We start from the raw sequence: 9,046 nt of genomic DNA, 5'->3' as shown, positions 1-9,046 counted from the left end.
AGGGTTTTAATCATGATTCTTAGGAGCTATCACAAAAAAACAAAACTGTAGTGGGACAATTTTGTGTGTGACTACATAGATAGAATGTATATAGATAGAATGGTTTTTTCTTGTTTTGGGGGGTTCGGTTTTGTGTGTTAAAGAGCGCCACCTTCAGGTGATGCAAATAGAATACCTGTTAATAAAATTTTTCTGAACAGCCCCGCGGCTCTGTGGCTGGTCTTCCGCGCCGGTGCCAATACATGGCAAGCTCCCCGGGCGGAGGCCAAAACATTGCACTGCGTTTTGGTTGAAACCCGCCACTTCCCCAAATCGGGGTAGCTGGGACGTGCAATTTTTGGTAGTGGGGGCTTGCGTACGCGCTCGCCTCCGTTTCTGTCGTCTTAAAAAGCAGAATATGGATTACTTGCATGGGGCTGGAAGGTAAGTTCCCATGATCCCTTGCGTGCTACAGGTGGCGCTTGCGACCCCAATGAAGGCCTCTGAGGGATCTCAGGCGGTTGCTGTTTTGTGATCTATTTTTGAAGCGTGATGTGGGCAAGCTAACGCTTGTCCCATCCTACAGTTGGTGACACAAGGTCTTCAGTTGTCTAATTGCTCCAGCAACAACGGAAGTATCCTGAGGGCAGACGACCACAGGGGTGGCATCCAACGTATTGCTCCGTAGACGAAAGCGTGCTTGGCGAACGCAATGCATCCTGGACAGGTCCTGGTCGCACGTCACAGCAAACGTCAAGGCACACGTGACTTTAAAGATGGCGGCGCCCGTGATCGGTGGCCAAACCATTTGTAAACAATGCGGTTATTGTTTCTGGACGACGTTTTGGATGTTTTTCGATCACGGTAATTATTTTTATCCGATAATCTCGCAATAAAACGCGGAGTTTCACACATAAAGCCTCGTATTGTGACAACTTCCAAAGATGTGATGACGACCGCGCGTTAAGACTTACCGAGCCGATGCGATGTACTTAAACTAAGCTGAAACGGGCTACCATGTTGCGGAAGAAGCACCGCATAGTTTACGCTGGCAAAATACGTTCATCGTTTGGTGTTATGACGGCGAAAATATGTCGGTAAGCGGCAAAACGACATGTAAACAAAGTCACATGACCTCAAAATGACGTTTTCTATGACGTGCGACCAGGACAAGATGGCAGTTTTGCCAAAAGCACCCGCTTGATGGTAGTTACAACAATGGCGGGTTTGTGTCACCCCTGTGCAGACGACCCTTCGCCGTTGCGCAAGGTTGCGTCACCGCTCAGCGCATGATACGCCCATCTGGTCAAGTTTCCTTTCTGTGAGCCGTGTGCAAACTCGAAGTAATGCAACGTTTCCAAAAGAGCGTTCTTTTTCTTTTTTTTTTTTTTTACCAAACCCCAGAATGTGCCGTTTGCGCAATAGTCCGGGGAAAATGGACGGCTGCGAAACCACGTGATCTCCAGTCGCCATTCACGGCGCTTCCCTCCTAGGAGCGCGGGAAAGGGAAAAAAATGTGCAGAAATCGCTGTGCAGATTATCATTGAAATGCAATAGCATTTATGACGCCATCGTTGGCATTCTCCGACGATGGACAACGGAGGCCTGTGGAAACTGAAGTAGCTGATTGGCCACCACTAGCTTTTCTGTACCCCCTGACGAAGACACAATCTATAACACTTCCCGAACATTTTGACATGATGAAACATACAGAAAACACAGACGGACACGGATATCTGTGCGTTCGATCATGTCAAGTTTTCACCAACCTGCTCTACACCTTCTAGCACTTCCCGTACAGGTTGTGGGAATTTCATCGTCACTGGCTAGATGCAAATCGAAGACGTCATTGCCCGCGAACCAGTTGTGCTGCAGCTTCTTAATGTCCGTATCCCATGACGGTCATGGACATGTTCTATTCATTCAAGTTTTCTACGAAGGTGTTGCTGGCAGAGTAATTGAAGAGTTTGATTAGAACGAACCTCTTGCTTGACGTTGCCTTTCGAGGACCCCGCATTAACGTATACCAGCCGATGAGGGGGGGAGCATCCTTTTAGACCACTTCTACGACGCATAGGTCTTTGCCAGTCATCCTGGCGGTTACCGGTTACAGAATGAAGGCTACAGAGGGAATGATGCATAACGCTGGATCTCTGCAAGGCGATTGCTGACAAATGGTAGGAGACGTGCAGGCGTTGTCCGAATCCATGACAGAACAATCATGGAATCGGTCCAGGCGTGGCATTGAGAGTGGGGGATGTTAAAAACTGCTGACGTAGTCTGGAGTAGCCTTGAGGAGCCTACAGGATAACAAGGCTGCGAGAAGTTCTAGTCTCGGAAGAGTTTGACGCCCACTCGGGATTTGGCAACGACAAGGATGACAATCCGACAATTTGGAAAACAATTTGACAATCAAGGATGACTCCAACAAGTGTTTAATCCAACACGACGGAGCAGCCATCGACGAGCTCGAGCGCTGTTGAACCACGAACGGGGGCAGGTGGGGTCAGGTGGTTCCTCATCCTCTTCGCAATTTGTTATGAAATATATTGTTAAGGTAATCGCACAATAAAGTAGTTGTTGTTGTCGTTATTTCTTAATTCTCTGTAATGTGATTTTATTTCGCGTATAAGGCGCTCATACATGACTTTTTTACGTTGGCTAAGCTTCTTTTTTAGCCTTCTAAGGTTGAACCAGGGGAATGAACGTGTAGTATAATTCTATTGTTGGGAAAAACTCACGTGACCTCAAGCGTTGGGCCTGTCATTGGACGTCGGTTGAGTAGCTTTTTGCTTTGCTTTTTTTTTTTTTGTCTCCCTGGGTGACCTGTGACGCTGGCGAGGCTTTCCCTTTCCCATCTGTTCTCTCCCTCTCCCCACTTTGGCGGTTCTGGGCAGTTCTGGGTGGTTGTGGATCTCCGTTCGCGTCGAGTGAAATAAATAAAATGCGGAAGCGTTGGCTGTTTCTGTTGCACAAAGTGCTTTATTTTCCGGGATAGGTATTTCCAAAGCACAAATATGAAGTCTGCTGTAGCTGTGCAGAACACAAACATCATATGAACATGAACATTGTTTCTGAACTTCGAATGAAATGCCGAAGCAACTTTGCATTCACTGATTGCTGATGTCTCACGTGGAAGATTTCACAGTAGAACAACAGTATGTTGGCTGCACAGGCACACACATTCAGAGATCCGGCATGAGAGAGAACATGTCCATATCCCTTTGCTGCTTGTGTAGGCGCCTGGTTGACCTGTCACAAAGGAAATTGTGAAGCTGCTATGCCGAAAGATGATGCTCCAACCACTCTGAGTGTCTTATCCATTCTACTGTATCCATGCAGATGCTATTCTGAAGCAGATATGGGTTGAGTGCTTATACCTGAACAAGAAAGATAGGGATCAGAAACGTGAAAACCAAAAATTCTACCTGCCCAAATGCTGCGTATATGCCACAGGTGCGGCGCTATGTTATGCTAAGCGGCAAAATGGAATAGGAACTGACTTACCTGTCATCGAGTGAGTAGCGGAAAAACGCAGTATTCGTCCTTCTTGAATCGTGGTCGCACCGAGCAAGCGAAACAGACCTGCATGCCCTCCACTTATCTACCACTCAATTGACTTGCAGAAGTATTCATGAGGCACCGAGTTTTTCAGAGTCGATATCGAGAACATGTTAGGGAAGGACACTAAAAACCATCCAAAGCGGTACCGGCATAGATGCTTTGCTTGCGTCCTTGCTGCACCCAACACATTTCGAAACTTTCCGGCGAGTTGCTCCGGCACCGCCGACACGGCGTCGCAACCTTGAGCGCGCCAAGGAAAGTTCATAATTTCAAACCAACCAATGAGCGCTCGCATACCGGGGGAGCGGCCTCAGGAGCCAATGGGCTCGTGACGGTTGAGAACTCGCGCTTCGACGTAAAAATTCTGACGTTTCATGACGTCTGATGACGCGAAAAGCTCGCAGCGCCTCACTTTAGTCCGCAAGTGAACTCGCGAGTTTCATTCCCTTGGGTTGAACGCTTCCCGCAAACGTCGAGTTCTTACATCCATAATTAAAACCCAGAGACTAAGGAACACATAAACAACACGGTCACAATACGACTTGTCCCTCGGTCTCTCCATTCTAATTATGGATGTCCATCATCACCAGCTCGTCTGCTTCCTTGCAAGTTCTTGACCTTCTTCGTGGACGACAAAGCGTAGCTCTGCTCCCAAAGACAAGCGTACTTTTGGAACCACGTAGTATTTATTTTCATCATCGTTCTGGCTTCGGAAGCAGATGCATCTCCCCACGGCTTCTATGTGCCTTCGAAGATCCTGGTGACGCAGGTATAGTCCTGACAAAGACGCTTCAGGGGTGCCTGCAGGTGGCCAACCTCTCGCCTCGCCCTCTTCACTGGTGGAATTCCTATATCTGTTTGGAGCCACCTAAGAAAGCTAAAAAAGAAGTTCAGCTAACATAAAAAAAGTATAAGGGCATCATAAATGCGAAATAAAATCGCATCACATAAAAAACGCGAAATAAAATTACCATATAACTGGAAAAGCGGTGAGAAATTGTCCGGCTTCAATGGCTCTGTGGTGAGCCATTGTCCGGCCTCGGCAGTTTTTGGTGAGCAATTATCTGGTTAGCAATTGTCCGCGCCCCGGTTATATCCACACTGTGCTGTAAAATGGTGTCTGCCCATTTCATCGAACGCCGTTTCAAAACCTCCCCACTTCATCGTCAAAAGGTAATTGTTGATGTTGTTGTAGTGCAAAGGTTTGCGCTTCCGTTGAATCGAATGCGGGAGCTTGCACTGCTTGCACTAGTTCATAGAGTATAGAGCCCAATCGTACGATACAGCCCAGCTTTTTTTTTGTGAACTCGTGCTGCACTCCCACTGCAGTTTTCCCCATTGAATGGTCTAGTGTAGTGCAAAGGTTTGCACTTCCATTGAATCGAATGCGGGAACTTGCACTGGTTCACACTGTACAGCCCAGCTTTTTTTGTGAACTCGTGCTGCACTCCCATGGCACTTTTCCCAATCGAATGGTCGAGTGTAGTGCAAAAGTTTACACATCCGTTGAATCGAATGAGGGAACTCGCCCCGCCTGCACTATAGTTCACGCAGTACGGCCAAGCATTATTTGTGAACTCGTGCTGAACTCCCATGGCACTTTTCCCAAACAAATGGTCGAGTGTAGAGCAAAGGTTCGCAGTTCCGTTGAATCTAATGCGGGAGGTTGCAGCGCTTACACTAATTCACAGAGTACAGCCCAGCATGGGCTGGCGAGAGAAATTATGGGTCCCGGGGATGAGTCCTGCCTGGGACCCCTTCTCATATGTCTCCGTCGTGCTGAAGGGGCTCAGGCCCCGGGCCGTCATTCCCGGCTGCCCACCCCCTTTTGCCGGCCGTGCAGCCCAATCGAGACAGCTCTAATATTTCTTGATCGGCTGACGTCTACCTTCGAGGCTGTCATAATGACCGTTACAGCATTACGCTACTGAAAATTCACAAATTTAAATAAGAAACAGATTAACTACAACAAGTGTCATCCTGGCACGTAGCAATAATGAAGAGAGCGGCATTGAAACTACGTGGATTTCCCCCTGTCGCAACAGCAAACACCTCTCACGTTGCATACTGCGATCCCTTGGGTGCAACTCGCGATGCAAGCCCCGGCATACTTACCTGGTGTCGGGAAGCCTGTGATCAGTGTGGCAGGCTCCCCGGGTGGAGGCCAAGACATTGCACTGCGTTTTGGTTGAAACCCGCCACTTCCCCAAATCGGGGTAGCTGGGACATGCAATTTTTGGTAGTGGGGGCTTGCGTACGCGCTCGCCCCCGTTTCTGTCGATCTTAAAAAGCAGAATATGGATTACTTGCATGGGGCTGGAAGGTCTTCAGTTGTCCGATTGCTCCAGCAACAACGGAAGTATTCTGGGGGCAGAGAACCTTCGCACAACGTCAGAACGAAGAGCATGATAAAGTATACATGTAGGCATGCAGCATGAAAGGCACAAAATGGGCTGACTACAGGTTCGTCTTGATCCCCTAAGGAGATATTTAGACCTTTCAGGAGCGGATCCCAGACATTTTCTCCCCCCCCCCTCCCAAAAAACAAGCCCCCTTATTGCAAATGAATGGATGGTTCTACTAGCAAAATCTAAGTACATCTCACGCGGAACTTTCTTCTTGAAGCTCGTTTCAATTCGTACAAACAACTATTGTCACCTTTTACGTATTTGCGCATATGCATACTGAATATTTTTTTCTTTGTTTCTCGCGTATCATGTTTTCTTCAGCAGGGGTGTACGGTGAGAAGCTTATTTGCGTAGCCCTTTTATATATATATATATATTTTCTAACATCAACATAAACGAGATGATTTCATCGCTTATTCATACGGTATGCGCGGTAGATTTCTTTGCGACGGATCAAGAACAGCTGAAGGTTTCTACCCCGTGGTTTCTGCGGGTTGTGTTGGAAGCAGAACCTGATGTATACAAACTGATAACGTGTTCTATTTGACAATTTATTATTCGCACTGAGGGTAAAGTATCTTCAGAAGATGTCGCAGTCGCACGAAAACTGATCTGTTTCAAACCTGATGCTACAAATTTCACTACATGAGACTACGTGTTTTGCTGCATATTTACAGGCATATCCCAGGGGTTTCAGCAATATGAATTTTCATTCTGCTAATAACGATGCACACGAATTTGTCATGATGGCTTTTTAGCTTGCTCGGCTACACGGGGAACAAAAAGGACGGAATAATTCAAAAACTGTGTTTGTAAGTCAAGTAAGTAGTCAGAAAAACTAGCGTATCTCGCAGTGCCTATCTAGCAAAACAATTGCTAGATACGCTAGCTAGCGTATTTAGCATCAACAAACAAGACCGCCCCCGTCCCCGCCCCATCCCGCTCTTGCGAATGTTAATTAGGGTTAAACCTCGTGAGCGCCAGCCCACAGATACCGACCTCACTGTATCATCTGAGGAATTAACCACGTGGGCACCAGCCCACTTTCACGACTCCATCTGGTAAGCCATCCCTGCCACATGCCTTTCTTAATATTATAATTAGGTGCACGCCCTACTGTGTTGGAGTAAACCACGTCAGAGTGATACCGACCTCACTGTGTCATCTGAGGAATTAACCACGTGGGCACCAGCCCCCATATCGTAAGCCAGCCTCCAGCAAGTCCCTCGCACGCGCAACACGCGCTTCTTATTATAATTAGGTTGCATGCACACCTACTATGTAAATAACTAAGACTGGGCACGCGCCTCAGTCTTATAAAAACGGTGCATGCAAACGGAGATTAGTCAGAACAATAAAAAATGGCAGACCAGTTCTACATCAATTTACTCTCAAACGCTTCCACCGATGTATTTCCTAATAACACGATGAGTAAGTTCAGAGTTAAACTTGCTCATCCCGTGCACTTAGATGGGAAGTGGGAAGTTGCCCTGACAGAGGTGAATGTCCCGTTTGCAATTAAGAACGTCACGGACACTGTTAACGCTATATCTGAAACTAGTCTCTTTGCTCCTACACTCACAACAGAGCAAATTAAGTTTCGCACAGGAGAAAACATTATCTTACCAATTCGACAATTCCTAACGAAACATTTAAAAAGCCAAGCAAGGATTCTACGTGTCACTGGACATTATGAGCTACAACTGCCACTCAATACCGGACTTGAGTTGAGCCTAGCCCTCTCTGCCAAGCTTGGTTTTCCTGAAAAGATTATTGGATGTTCGGAAGTGGATGAAGGTCAACCAGTAAAAGTATTGAAGTATCAAGAGGATACAGAAGAAAAAATTACTTTAATCACGTACCGCTCACGTACAACAAAATATGAAATTCCAGAAGGGTATTACGAGTCGGGAAAGGACCTAGTTGATGCAATAAATCATGCATACCGAACAAAGCTAGGGCTACCAGAAAGTGCACGTGTTTTGTTTTATAATCCATACAATGGAGTATGTCAGCTGGAAGGTCGTAGCGAGGGTTATGTCACATTTCATCCATATTTGGCTCTGATGCTTGGATTCGGAAAAAGGACAACCTTCTCAAGTTTTGCTGTAGCCCAGCGGGATGTCTGTCTTTTTCCAGCACAAAATTATATCTTTATTTACAGTGACATCATCGAGAATGAAGCTGTCGGTGATATCACGGCACCTCTTCTCCGTTTACTCCCTTTCAGAGTGCAGAGTCGGAATGAAGTGATTTCATATTCTTTCACTAATCTTTACTATAAATATGTGATAGCAAAAGAACTGACCACCATTCAAATCGAACTGGCAAACGAGATAGGTGATTTCATTCCATTCATTGCCGGCTCAGGACGTGTTGGAGTGACACTGCATTTTCGAAAATGTATATAACACAGGCACCCTGTTGCATAGCACATTATGGTACGGGCAAACGTGATCAACCACTGCCACATTATTCAGCTCCTCTTTATCAAGTCGGATCTGGTTATTTCTCTGATTTAGTGCAGCAGTTTATACCTATACTAACGAAGAAGGTAGCTCCCTACGTGAGTCGAAAGCTCCTCGACACTGGACGACACATAGCAGAAGAAGTTAAGCAGGGATCAACGTTTAGAGAAGCTCTAAGGAAAGGAGTTGGTCGTACAATCCATTCAACACGTGACGAGTTGCTTCAGAGGCTCAGAGGAAAAGGAAGGAAAAGAAAACAATCTGTCAACAATAAAAGCAAACGTAAGAGGGTGGGTCGGTCAGTAAAATCCCTGAAGAAGCGAAGAAAGGTCGATTTTTTTACTACAGAAAATGTCTAGCATCGCAATAGTACATAAGAATTCCTGCCTCTGCACCACAAACCAATTGGAACTGTTTTCTCTTCCTCCAACAAACTTTTCCTTGGAGAAGTCAGAATATGTGGAGTTTTTTCCAGTTTCTGCCCCTACAGCAAGTGGTGTAATCGAATATAATGTTCCAGGTCTCGGAGGTGGATTCTTTGACTTGCAGTCTAGTTTTCTACACATTCAATGCAAAATTGTACGGAAAAATGGAGATACAGCATCAAGTACAGTTGGCAGTACAGTG

The 9,046-nt window shown here is 46.3% G+C and overlaps 1 non-coding gene and 1 pseudogene across 1 annotated transcript; both read left to right on the top strand.

Annotated features, from left to right (window-relative positions):
- Window positions 1–238: 238 nt before the first annotated feature.
- Window positions 239–372, top strand: LOC135373782 (U1 spliceosomal RNA; annotated as a pseudogene).
- A 5,278-nt stretch (window positions 373–5,650) lies between these two features.
- Window positions 5,651–5,814, top strand: LOC135373786 (U1 spliceosomal RNA). Its single transcript, XR_010416592.1, has one exon. It is a non-coding gene; the product is annotated as a U1 spliceosomal RNA (small nuclear RNA).
- The last annotated feature ends 3,232 nt before the right edge of the window (window positions 5,815–9,046 follow it).

Source organism: Ornithodoros turicata, unplaced genomic scaffold (genome assembly GCF_037126465.1).
Source record: "Ornithodoros turicata isolate Travis unplaced genomic scaffold, ASM3712646v1 Chromosome31, whole genome shotgun sequence".
Classification (NCBI taxonomy): Eukaryota; Metazoa; Arthropoda; class Arachnida; order Ixodida; family Argasidae; genus Ornithodoros; species Ornithodoros turicata.
This window is presented reverse-complemented; position numbering and strand designations above follow the sequence as displayed.